Source organism: Arctopsyche grandis, unplaced genomic scaffold (genome assembly GCF_051622035.1).
Source record: "Arctopsyche grandis isolate Sample6627 unplaced genomic scaffold, ASM5162203v2 HiC_scaffold_506, whole genome shotgun sequence".
In the NCBI taxonomy this organism is placed as follows: Eukaryota; Metazoa; Arthropoda; class Insecta; order Trichoptera; family Hydropsychidae; genus Arctopsyche; species Arctopsyche grandis.
This window is the reverse complement of record NW_027518552.1, coordinates 1,245-12,584: the sequence shown is the minus strand read 5'-3', so window position 1 is coordinate 12,584 and position 11,340 is coordinate 1,245. Positions and strand designations below refer to the sequence as shown.

The 11,340-nt window shown below is 28.2% G+C and overlaps 1 non-coding gene across 1 annotated transcript; it reads left to right on the top strand.

Annotated features, from left to right (window-relative positions):
• Positions 1–10,769: 10,769 nt before the first annotated feature.
• Positions 10,770–10,890, top strand: LOC143922138 (5S ribosomal RNA). The gene has a single exon (XR_013261560.1). It is a non-coding gene; the product is annotated as a 5S ribosomal RNA (ribosomal RNA).
• Positions 10,891–11,340: the final 450 nt, after the last annotated feature.

Genomic DNA, 11,340 nt, shown 5'->3' with positions numbered 1-11,340 from the left:
TGTAAACAAAAATAAGTCAATAATTGAATGCTTTGTTGCTATTACATAAAAAAAGTTGAATATTATACGTAAATAAATACCCTCGTTTACCTCAAACTCTTTCTCAAAATAATAATCTTTGGATAAATAAATCTTGTTACTACTTAAAATATTTATTGACATTAGGGATATTAATTTTGACCGATTATAACAGTAATGGCCAAATATTGGCTTTTAATTATAAAAGCAATGTGAAAATATACCATATGTGATGACTTAAGAAGTGTAAATTACGAAAAACAAAATTTAAGTGTGGCTGATCTCAAGACTGTGCCATACATCCAATCACTAGTTCTTAAGAAAATCATAAAGTGCAAAGCCTTCGACTGAATAAGAGATATTGAAGAGGAAGATGACCGCAGGGAAGTTAAAGAATTGGTCTTTTAGATCGTAGAAGCCTTTTTTGAGATAAAACGAGCGGAAACTTAAAAAAAGTAAAACTAACTTTAGCCTTAAATAAATTACGTTAGTACTATCCTATTTTGAAAAGCAATGCTAAAACACTTCTTTTTTTCCAAAATTAATTGTTAAGAAAACAATGAAACTGCTGTGTAATTTTTTATAAAATTAACCCTTAAATTATTTATTTAAAGGGCTTGTGCTATTCCTCATGGCACAATACGGAAACAAAAATATAGGAAATTATTTTGATGCAATAAACCCATTTTGTTTCATTCAATTTATTGCTATTTCTCATGGCACAATACGGAAACAAAAATATAGGAAATTATTTTGATGCAATAAACCCATTTTGTTTCATTGAATTTATTGCTATTTCTCAAGGCACAATACGGAAACAAAAATATAGGAAATTATTTTGATGCAATAAACCCATTTGTTTCATTGAATTTATTGCTATTCCAATTATTTAATATTATAGTGTTGCAGCTATCAAAATAAAAAAAATTGCAAAATTTTTATGAATTGTATTTTTTATAAAAAGCCTTTCAAAATATTTTAAATGTGCAAATGTTGAGATAATTAATTAAGGGTGGTTGAAATTGCTTACAACATATAATTTGCAAATTATTTTGTTAACGATTCACACCTGGAATCTATTAAGTTCTTGTTTACTTCTGTTACGATTCACCTTCAAGTTTTACTTTTTCTTAAAAGTTAAAAGTATATTTTAAGTTTGCTCTGCCTACTCGCAGTTTTGCGCCATAGTGGATTATAGTTTTAAGGCTATTAATTTATATTGCAATTATCCTACTTTTGAATTAAAAATGTGTTTTTGGCACCAAAACTCTTATATTGTGGGAAAACTTTAATTATTCATGTTGTTCTCTGTAGAGCTATTAGACATTAAGGGTTATTTAAGACTGTTGTGTTAGCCTCTATTAATATAATTTAAATAAATACCCTTAATGACTAAATACTTTAATAATGAAGAGCTTACGCCATCTTAGATGGCACAAGACAAAGACTATTTCAACAATTCATATTTGTAATAGTCGAAGATAATTATAACAGGGGTATTTATTAAATGGCTATAATCCAACCGTAATAAATAAGCAAAGTGGCATTACTACAAAATTTAAGTTAAAATAAATTATTAAAATCGCTACTTGTTTTGAGTTAATAAAAATAATTTATTGCTAAGAAAATATAATTAATTAAAATAGAAGATGCTTTACAATAAATATTTGATAATTCGAAAGTTGTAGAAGTAGAATATTCCCCTAGTAGAATAGCACAAGAATTCACAATTATAACTATGAAAGATGCTACAATTAATAAGTTATTGTATTTTTGCTCTAATGAAGATTTTCTCTCTTTTTTAGTTTTATATTTATAATATAAAAAAGACTATGCACAATAAAGTAATTAAAAATGAAACAAATATTATCTCTCTTCTATTTAGAAAAATTGAAACGAGAGATATCATTTACTTTCTGGTCTACTTGCTCTTGGTGAGGCATGTAAAGAACACTTTTTTTTTCAAAAGGATCATAGAGATATAGTTCAGGATCACCAAAATTCAAAGGGTTATTATTTTGGGGTGATGTAATGGTGTTTGTTTCTAACTACCAAGATTAGCTGGGGTCGAAACTTCTGGTTGTTTCTCAACAGATTTTGGTATCGGTAAATTATCAGGATCAAAAGGTATCCATTTTGTCTTTTTTCCTTTTCTTCTACTTGTTAGTACAGTCTTTAACGAATCACTCCCGGGCATTATGGGTATAATGCGGATGTTTTTTTTTATAATGTCATTAAAAAAAATTGATTTAAAAAAAAAATCAAATCAATGTCATAACAAAAAATTCAAGTTAATGTCATGACAAAAGAACCAAGAAAATGTCATGACAAAAAATTCAAGTTAATGCCATGAAAAATAACCAAGGAAATCACAATTTTTTATAAACTTTAGATTTTTTAAGAAAACAAGACAATTTATCCGTCAAAGTTTCGATATTTTTAACCAAAACTTTGAATTACAATAGAATTTGAAATTTCAATTATTTTGGCAATTAAAATTAGATTTTAGCTACTTAATAAATATTCTTGTTATAAATATCTTCGACTATAACGGCTATATTAGAATATATCATTGGCTTCGTTTAAAAATCTATAAAAAAAGTGTCAACGGCAAAAAAATTAATTATTACATCTATTCACTTGTTCTACAAATTTGTTTATTACGCAAGTTTGTGTAGCTTTTTCAGCTAAAAAATGTAAACACTGAAATTTCTGAAAGCTTTCGTTTTCTACATAAAGAGATTATTAAATTTAAGTTTTTTAATGAAAGTCAAAATAAAAAAAAACTTAAATTTAATAATCTCTTTATGTAGAAAAACGAAAGCTTTCAGAAATTTCAGTGTTTAACATTTTTAAGCTGAAAAGCTACACAAACTTGCCGTAATAAAAAATTTGTAGAACAAGTGAATAGATGTAATAATTAATTTTTTGCCGTTGACACTTTTTTTCTAGATTTTTAAACCGAAGCCAATGATATATTCGCTAAAATACATCACAATTGTCTTTGTGAAATTTATCATTCAATAAAAAATCTAATTATATTTTAAACTTGTTATATAAATAGAATTTAATGAAATAGGGGTAACTTTAACAAATATAAATATTTTCAGCTTTCTTTTTTATAAAAACTTCTTTATGATACTTTTAATTGCTTCCCTCATTTCGTTTTCAAATGTTTCCCTTGTTGTGCCACATTCATTTGCCTCCCTTGCTTCTTTCCTATAGATTTCCTCGTTTTTTTTTCTTAAAGGATTCCCTTATTGATATATTTGTAAAACTGAAGAGTATTTTAGCAAGATAAGTAGTATCAATTTTTATTGTGTTATCTAAAATTAGAATTAAAATATCTCTAAGTGTTGTGTTATCCTCTATTAATAGAATTTAAATAAATACCCTTAATGACTAAATACTTATTTATTGAAGAGCTTACAAGACAGTATGGTACTGTCTATAATTAAACGCCAGCTCAAGGTCAATGGGACACTTAGTCCTAAGGCTAGCCGACTGTCGGCAGAGGGATAGAGATGCTATAGGGGCCCCCAGAGTTTTGTAGGAAACTTCTTTTTTTGATGTAGGCAACCACTTTTCAATAAATCCGTTTTTTTTTATTGAAGAGCTTACGTCATCTTCAATGGCACAAGAAACTAAGAATATCTTTTTTTCCTTTTTTTGAAATTTTAAAAGTAAAGAAAGGACTGTAGGGTGGAAAAGGAATGACATTGAGTAAGGGGTTTATTTTTTATTAGAAAAAACGAATATTTATATTCATCGCCATTTATGTAATTATAAAAGATAACATTTTGTAATATTTTTGAAACTTAAAAAAAGTTCTAGATTTAGAGAAAAAGAAGTGCCTTCAGTAGCTAAAAAATTGAATATCAAAGTTTTTAAAAAAGGCAAGGCTCATGTAACCATTGTTCCTTTGTGGTAAAATGCCAGGCTTAGACTTTCCAATCCAACCACCAGAACGTGATGCAGGGCTTAAAAAGACAGGGTCATTTTCCTTGTGGTAAAATGCCAGGCTTAGACTTTACAATCCAACCACCAGAACGTGATATTGGGCTTAAGAAGACAGGGTCATTTTCCTTGTGGTAAAATGCCAGGCTTAGACTTTACAATCCAACCACCAGAAAGTGATGCTGGCTTAAGAAGACAGGTTCTTCCTACAAAGCTATTACTTAATACCTAAAACACAACTCTAATGCTGAATAATACTATATTGCTTTAAAATTTAACTTCTGCAAACATATATTTTATCTCCCTAACCACTGCTTAATTAACTCTATCTGCAATGTCTTGCCATATTTATAACAAATCATTTTTCTACACTGCTATATATAAAGCACGTTTCAAATAAATCAGTTTAATTCCACTGTTATATTTAAATTAGGTTATATATTAATTATATTGTCATATATAAAATTTTTTTCAATTTTTTTGCCAAAAGAGCACATAAGAGTATTTAATTAAAAAAAGGTATTTATAGCATAATTACGGCAATAAATCTTGCAGTGAACCGTTTTTTAAACAAAAAATCGTTTCTTTGGATTTCTTGTAAGCATAATTTTGTATGACAAATCTTGAGCGTTTTAAATTGGGTGCTTTGCAGAATTCTAATGATTTTGAAAAGATTTTGTGTATTTGCATAGACATAAAATTAATGAGTTGAAAAATTGCCTACAACAGGAGGAATTAAGTCTTAAGTAGCACTAATTGTGTATACCGAAAATATAAATAAAAAGATGTTTTAGTTGAAATTGTTAAACTACAAAAAGGCATTTTAAGTAAGAGTTTGAGGTAAATACTGGTATTTATTTAAGTATAATTGTTATTACTTAAAATATTTACTGACATTAGGGGTATTAATCTTGACTGATTATAACAATAATAAATATATTCAACTTTTTATAAGTTTGAGTTTTAAAAAAAATAACAAATTAACTCGTTTGATAATCAATTTGGCGCTTTGTTATTAGAAATTTTGTTTGAAATGATTCAAGTTTTTGAAAATAAGATTTAATGTAATAACATTGATTATTATGGGAATTTACGAAGAAATTAAAATCAATTGATTCTAGTTCTTGTTTACTTGTTCAACTAGAGATGCAAACAAAGAGCAACAAATTGAATTGGATTCTAAGATCGGCCAATGTGGTACTGTCTCTAATAAAACTCCAAGTTAAAATAAATGGGGCATTTAGTTTTAGGACAAGGCGACTGCCGGCAAGAAAAAGAGAGCTATAAGGGTTGATCTGATTTTTACTGCATGATTACTACTGTTAATAAATACCTTTTTTAGATTCTAAGATCAAGTAAATTTTAGATACAATTGACTTCAAGCATTGTTGTATTGCTGTTGATTCGTGTATTTTAACAAACATTTAAATTGCTTATCATTGGATTCAAGTATATTAGAAAAAAGTAGGAAAACAATTAATTAAAATCCTGCAGATTTATCAACAAAAGCTTTTGTAAGATGAAAAAAGGTAAAATATAAAGTGGAATATGTGAGTATATTGAACTTCGGGTTCCTCTAATATTCTTTAAACAAATCAAAATGTCTTTATCAATACTTTTATAAACAAATCAAAATGACAGAGTTTCCTTTTCCAGACTTTTTTAAACAAATCACAATGACAGAATGTCTTTACAAATACTTTTTTAAACAAATCACAATGACAGAATGTCTTTATTAAAACCTTTTTTAAACAAAATCACAATGACAGAGTTTCCTTTTCCAGAGTTTTATTCAAAATATTGAAAAATTAAATAAGAAGTTTCTAACCAACAGTAGTATAATATGATTTTACCTAAACTATCATCCTTTAATATGATTTGGTTTTAAAAAAAAATAAGTTTGTAAATATTTTAGTAATTCTGAACAATAATTTATTAATGAATTGCTTTAATAAACATTTTTTATACGTTTGTTGTTTGCTTTATACAAATAATTTTTGACACTTGTTTTGACAAAAATCAAATTTTATTTGATTTAATTGTTTTTTCATAAAAAACATCAAATAAAAAAAATGATAAAGAAGTGTTATGACAGAATAAATTTTACGAAATGATCATCAAAAGGTACTATAAAAAAATTCATTTACAATAATTTGATATTTATTATTTCCATCATTTTAAAATAGAGATAATTTTAAATCTCAATAAAAGATAATTTCAAACTTTATTTTGACAGTTTTTTTACTATTTAAATCTTTTTTTATTACACACCCATGTTTCTACAACTTACAAAACTTATGCTAGTTAAGCCAGTTAGAACACTACTTACCGGCCTTGATTTATATAAAAAACTTTTTATAAATTACAATGAAAAAGTATTTGAAACTGGTTTTGCGATAGCAGAAGAATATCTAAATTGCCAACAAATTGTTTATAAAAACGAAGATATCAAACCAACATTTAATATCGAGATGAAAACTCTTGAAGATGGCGTTATTTATTCCCTGGAATCATATCTTGCCAATGACTTGTGGCTTTCTGATGCCACTTTAAATTTGAAAGTTGATAACACTACAATTAAAGCAGGTATTCAAATTTTAAAGGATAAGTATAATCAAAATAAGCTAAAATGCTCTAGTTACGGCCAAAATACAATTGAAATGTCAGTAAAACAAATGGAATACTGTATTGATCAAGTAAGTCTTGAATTAAAATCGAAAGAAAGCGAACAGGAGCTAAAATCTGATTTTAAAAAAATCAAACAATGCTTAGATGATTGCTTTGAAATTATTATTCTCGTTTTTAACCAAAAAGCTTTGCACAATGATAAAAAGGAAATTTCTAAAACTGCAGAAGTCACAAATTTTAAAAACGAAAAAGATTTATCAACACCTTTTATTTATAATATGCAAAAATTTAGTGAATTTTACAACATGGGGGAAACGCTGCACACGAAATTTGCAACCGCATGTAATAAAATACTCAGTGAAAATTCCGAGAATGGGCGCATTAAAATGCTAGTTTATTCTTACTTAAGTTCGTACTTTACAATTTTTTCGTTATTTAAATTTGCCGAAGATGCTGATAAGTTTAATGCCGAATTAAGCGACTCTAATAATCTTTCCGTTGAACACAGTAGCGCAAAAGAAGAAAATCACAGCTTTTTGCTCAATTCTATTCTTGTTTTTGCCATTTGTTTTAACATGTCCTCAGAAAATATAATTTATTCTGCAAATCAGGTTAATGATTTGTGCAATAAAAGTGAATGATGATATTGGAATTTGTGGGGAAATATAGTATTTTAGAAAATACGCAACTAAACATGACATTAATCCAGAAATTGGTTGCTATAATAATTAAATACTATTGTTAAAAAAATCCTTTCGTTTTTAAATAAAAATATCGTCAAAAATAAGATGGGAAATTTATTATTGTTCTTAAAAATTATGTAAAAAGATATACTTTATAAAAAAGTTTTTAATCAAGTTGTTTTGGAAAAAACTCTTTTAATCAAATCACTAAATACACCAAATGAGTAGCGCCTTCCTTATCTTCGATGCTATAAGACAAGAGTTTTAAAATAAAAATCGATTTATTAAACGGGATTACTAAACAGTTTCAATTAGAGCAAAATAAAGTTAAAAACTTAAAAAACATTTATTATTTTACCCATTTCAATCCTCAGATCTTTTAATCAAATTTATCTTGAATAAAAATTATCGTAAATATTAGCTCATCTTGTAGTTTCCCAGATTTTTTAATTAAAACACTGTTCAACAAAAGACAAGGGGCATTTCAAAAATGCAGCTCATAATCTTTCTATAATTTAAACTTGCTTAAATTTTAAACAATTGAGCAAATTAATGAAAGTATAAATATCTGCAGAACTAGCGTGGAATGTATCCCATTCTTATATTAATACTTTCTAAAACTGCGCGGAATTTGATAAAGAGCTGTAAAGAATTATCTATATCGATATTAATACTAAAATGGGTTGTTTTGCACTCCACTTCCCAAGTTGAAGTCATAAAATCTCTTACATATTAACTTCTCAACTTAAAGCTCTCACAAATATAAGTGCAACTGATAATTACGAATTCTAACAAAGCCCCCCATATTTACACAAGATATTTCTTGTTTAGTTTTACAAAATAAAAACTGCAATACTTTTTTGGGGTTTTTTTACTTGTTCGATTTGTTCACATTAAAGGGGCAAATTCTGGATCTAGAGTGTTAAATATTGCTTTCTTCGACAATTTTAAAAAACCTCCGCTAATTAATATTTTCTTTGGGATCTTAGAACAGTTTAAAAAGCTTTTTTATGATTAATATATCTAACGAGCAGTTTATATTCTTGTTTACCCAAACAATGAAAGCCCTTCCTTCCGATTTTTTATTGTCTTTGGCTTCAACATCCTGTCTTTTTTTTCTAAAATTTAGCAAAATGATTAAGATACATAGCAGATCCATTTTTATTATTGTTTACACAAGCAATTAATCGCGATTCTTCTATGTTTTTATTGTTTTTGGCTTCAAACAGCTATCGCTTATTTCGTTTTTTCCCCTTTAACGTTTTAATCCTTTTTTAAGCTTTTTGATAAAATAAATACTTCTAGAACGACGATTAGAGTTATGATAAATCACGAAAAAATATTTATATAGTGCCGCCTCATATTATGTCTTGTTATGCCCTTGTTTTTAGACATCAATCTTGCTTAATTGTTTTCATAAAATAAATAAAAAAATATAAACTATCCCTACAATGAGCAAACCGATTTCATTAGAAGCTTCAATTCTATGCATTTGTATGTTTACGACAAAGGGAAAGAAACAGGAGGATGATAAAGAGAGGGCCGTTGCTAGCACGGCGCATCCTTTTGCCCTCGTTTGAAGAACGCGAAAGTAGAAATTAATAACGCATATACCACTCACAATCAGTTATCTGCCGAAAAGTCAAAATCCCCAAATCCAATTATAATTGTTACTGGTGAAAACGATAAAAGTGGTCCTGCTTATTTTACTCTTGGATGTTTGGAAAAAGCCCATTTCGCTGCATCAAAAGCTTTAGCTGCTTTTGCAGCTAAAAAAGTAGATATTTCTGCCAATCAAATGTTCGTTGGGCAAAAAACGAACTAGATGTTGTTCGAAGGTTACTTAATTATATATTGCTTTGCAAGACAATCAGGTGTCTTTGTTTGATGCTCTAAATAAAATTGCTTGTGAAGATAAAAAAACAATTAACAGTGTCACAGGACATAGTTCACAAGTTAAAGGTGATGTTTTTAATGCAAGAAAAAAACTTCTCATAGAAACACTAAAGACTCTTCGCGAAGTTAAATCTGTTGCCGATAAAAAAGTTCTTGCTCCAACTACTTCTACATAGAAATTATGTCAGGAAATTAATTTTTAAAATATTAAATACTTTTATTTTAATAAAGAGTTTGTGGTAAACGCGTGTTTTTAATATTATATATATGTGTCTTTTTAATATAGTTTCAACAATAAATATCTGCCACTACTTATTAAAAGTTGGATATTTATATTATACTCTTAAATAGAAACCCATGTTTAACTCAAACTCTTACTTTAATTAAGTTGGATATATATAGCATACTTAAATAAAAAAAAAAATGTTCGGATTTATTTAAGCTGTAGTTGTTAATACTTTGTTAGTTTTCTTCGTGTGTTTCTCTGTAATCCGGTCGGGGAACCGCATTGCTGCGTAAACCCCCCACGGCCCTTATGCCAGCTTAATCCCTCTGCCGACGGTCGGCTAGCCTTAGGACTAAGTGTCCCATTGACCCTGAGCTGGCGTTATAATTAGAGACAGTACCATACTGTCTTGGGATCTCTACAGACCCCTGCGCTATGCTTACGCAGGCTTTCTACTGCCATGGGAGTTATTGTTGCCGCCACTACCCAAGGAGATCGGTTGTTTTTACGAGGCCCGATCACGGCCTGAAGCTAGTCTTTTTATAGTGGGGTTATTACGACTAGCGCCCACTTTTGTGACGGCGTCCCGGTTCTCGTTCTTTTACCTACCAATGCGAGGCTCGAACCCGGGCAGTTCGGGAGTGAATCAGCAAGCCGACCACTAGCCCAACGCCGTCAGCATACTTAAATAAATACCCATGTTCACCTCAAACTCTTACTTTTAATAAAGGGCTTAAGACTTCTCGATGGCACAAGACAGTTACAATAATACATTTTACTTGATAATCGCAACACACGTATAATTTTTTTAAATATTTAATTAAAACGCTTTAAAAATAAATAAAGACACCATAAGAGACTCAACAAGGTTTAATTTGGTCAATCCTCACAGGTTTTGTAGTGAAATCTTAAAACGTTGAAATTCTACAATATTTTTATTAAGATATACACTCTTAACAAAAGTATAATTTAAAAAATGCAATAACTCAAAGAGTTAATTTGTAATTACAGACGATGATAATCATAAAATGGCCATTTATTAATTTTTTATCTCAATGTTTTTTTATTTTAAATATTTGAAAATCATAAATGTAAAATTTGTTTTTTTGTATATATATATTATTACAAGTTTAAACAGATTGATTTAAGAAGTTTTGTCCTGTTTTACCACCTTTAAATAACATATAGAACAAACTTTCATTTTCAACAATATTTTTTCCAAAAATAAGTATTGTTATAATCGGTCAATATTAATACCCCTAATGTCAATAAATATTTTAAGTAGTAACAAGTATAATAATTTGTAAAATCATATAGATAGTATTAGAAATTTGTTTAAATTACAGTAGTTTTTATTTAATATCTGCGGCCATATCCATTGGAAAGCACCGGAACCCATCCGAACTCCGAAGTTAAGTCAATGCGAGCCTGTTTCAAGTACTGAGATGAGAGATCTCTCGGGAACGACAGGTGCTGCAGTTTTTGCCAAAAGGATAATTTGGTTTTTTTTATAAACTATATAAAATGTAAACTAAAAAAAATGGTATTTATTGAAAGTAGTACAAATGCAGCAAAAATCTGGTTACCCCTACAACTCTACACAGTCTTATAGCTATCAATACCTCTTGTCGAAAGTCGACTCGCCTTAGAACTAAATGTTCCATTGACCTTAACTATAAAATGTAAACTAATTAAACTTATTCAAGACTAAAATAAATATATTTCCTTTGTTGAAGTCGTTTTTTTAAAAGTAAACTTATTAATTTTTAGAAAGTTAATTATCTATTCCCGTATTTTTTAATTAAAACGGCAAGATTTTAGCAATTTAATAAATAGACTTGTTATGATTATCTTCGTCTAAAATAATTATTTTTACATAATTAACTAAAAAAGATCTTAAAAAATAATTAATTAACCTTTTTCTAGAAAATT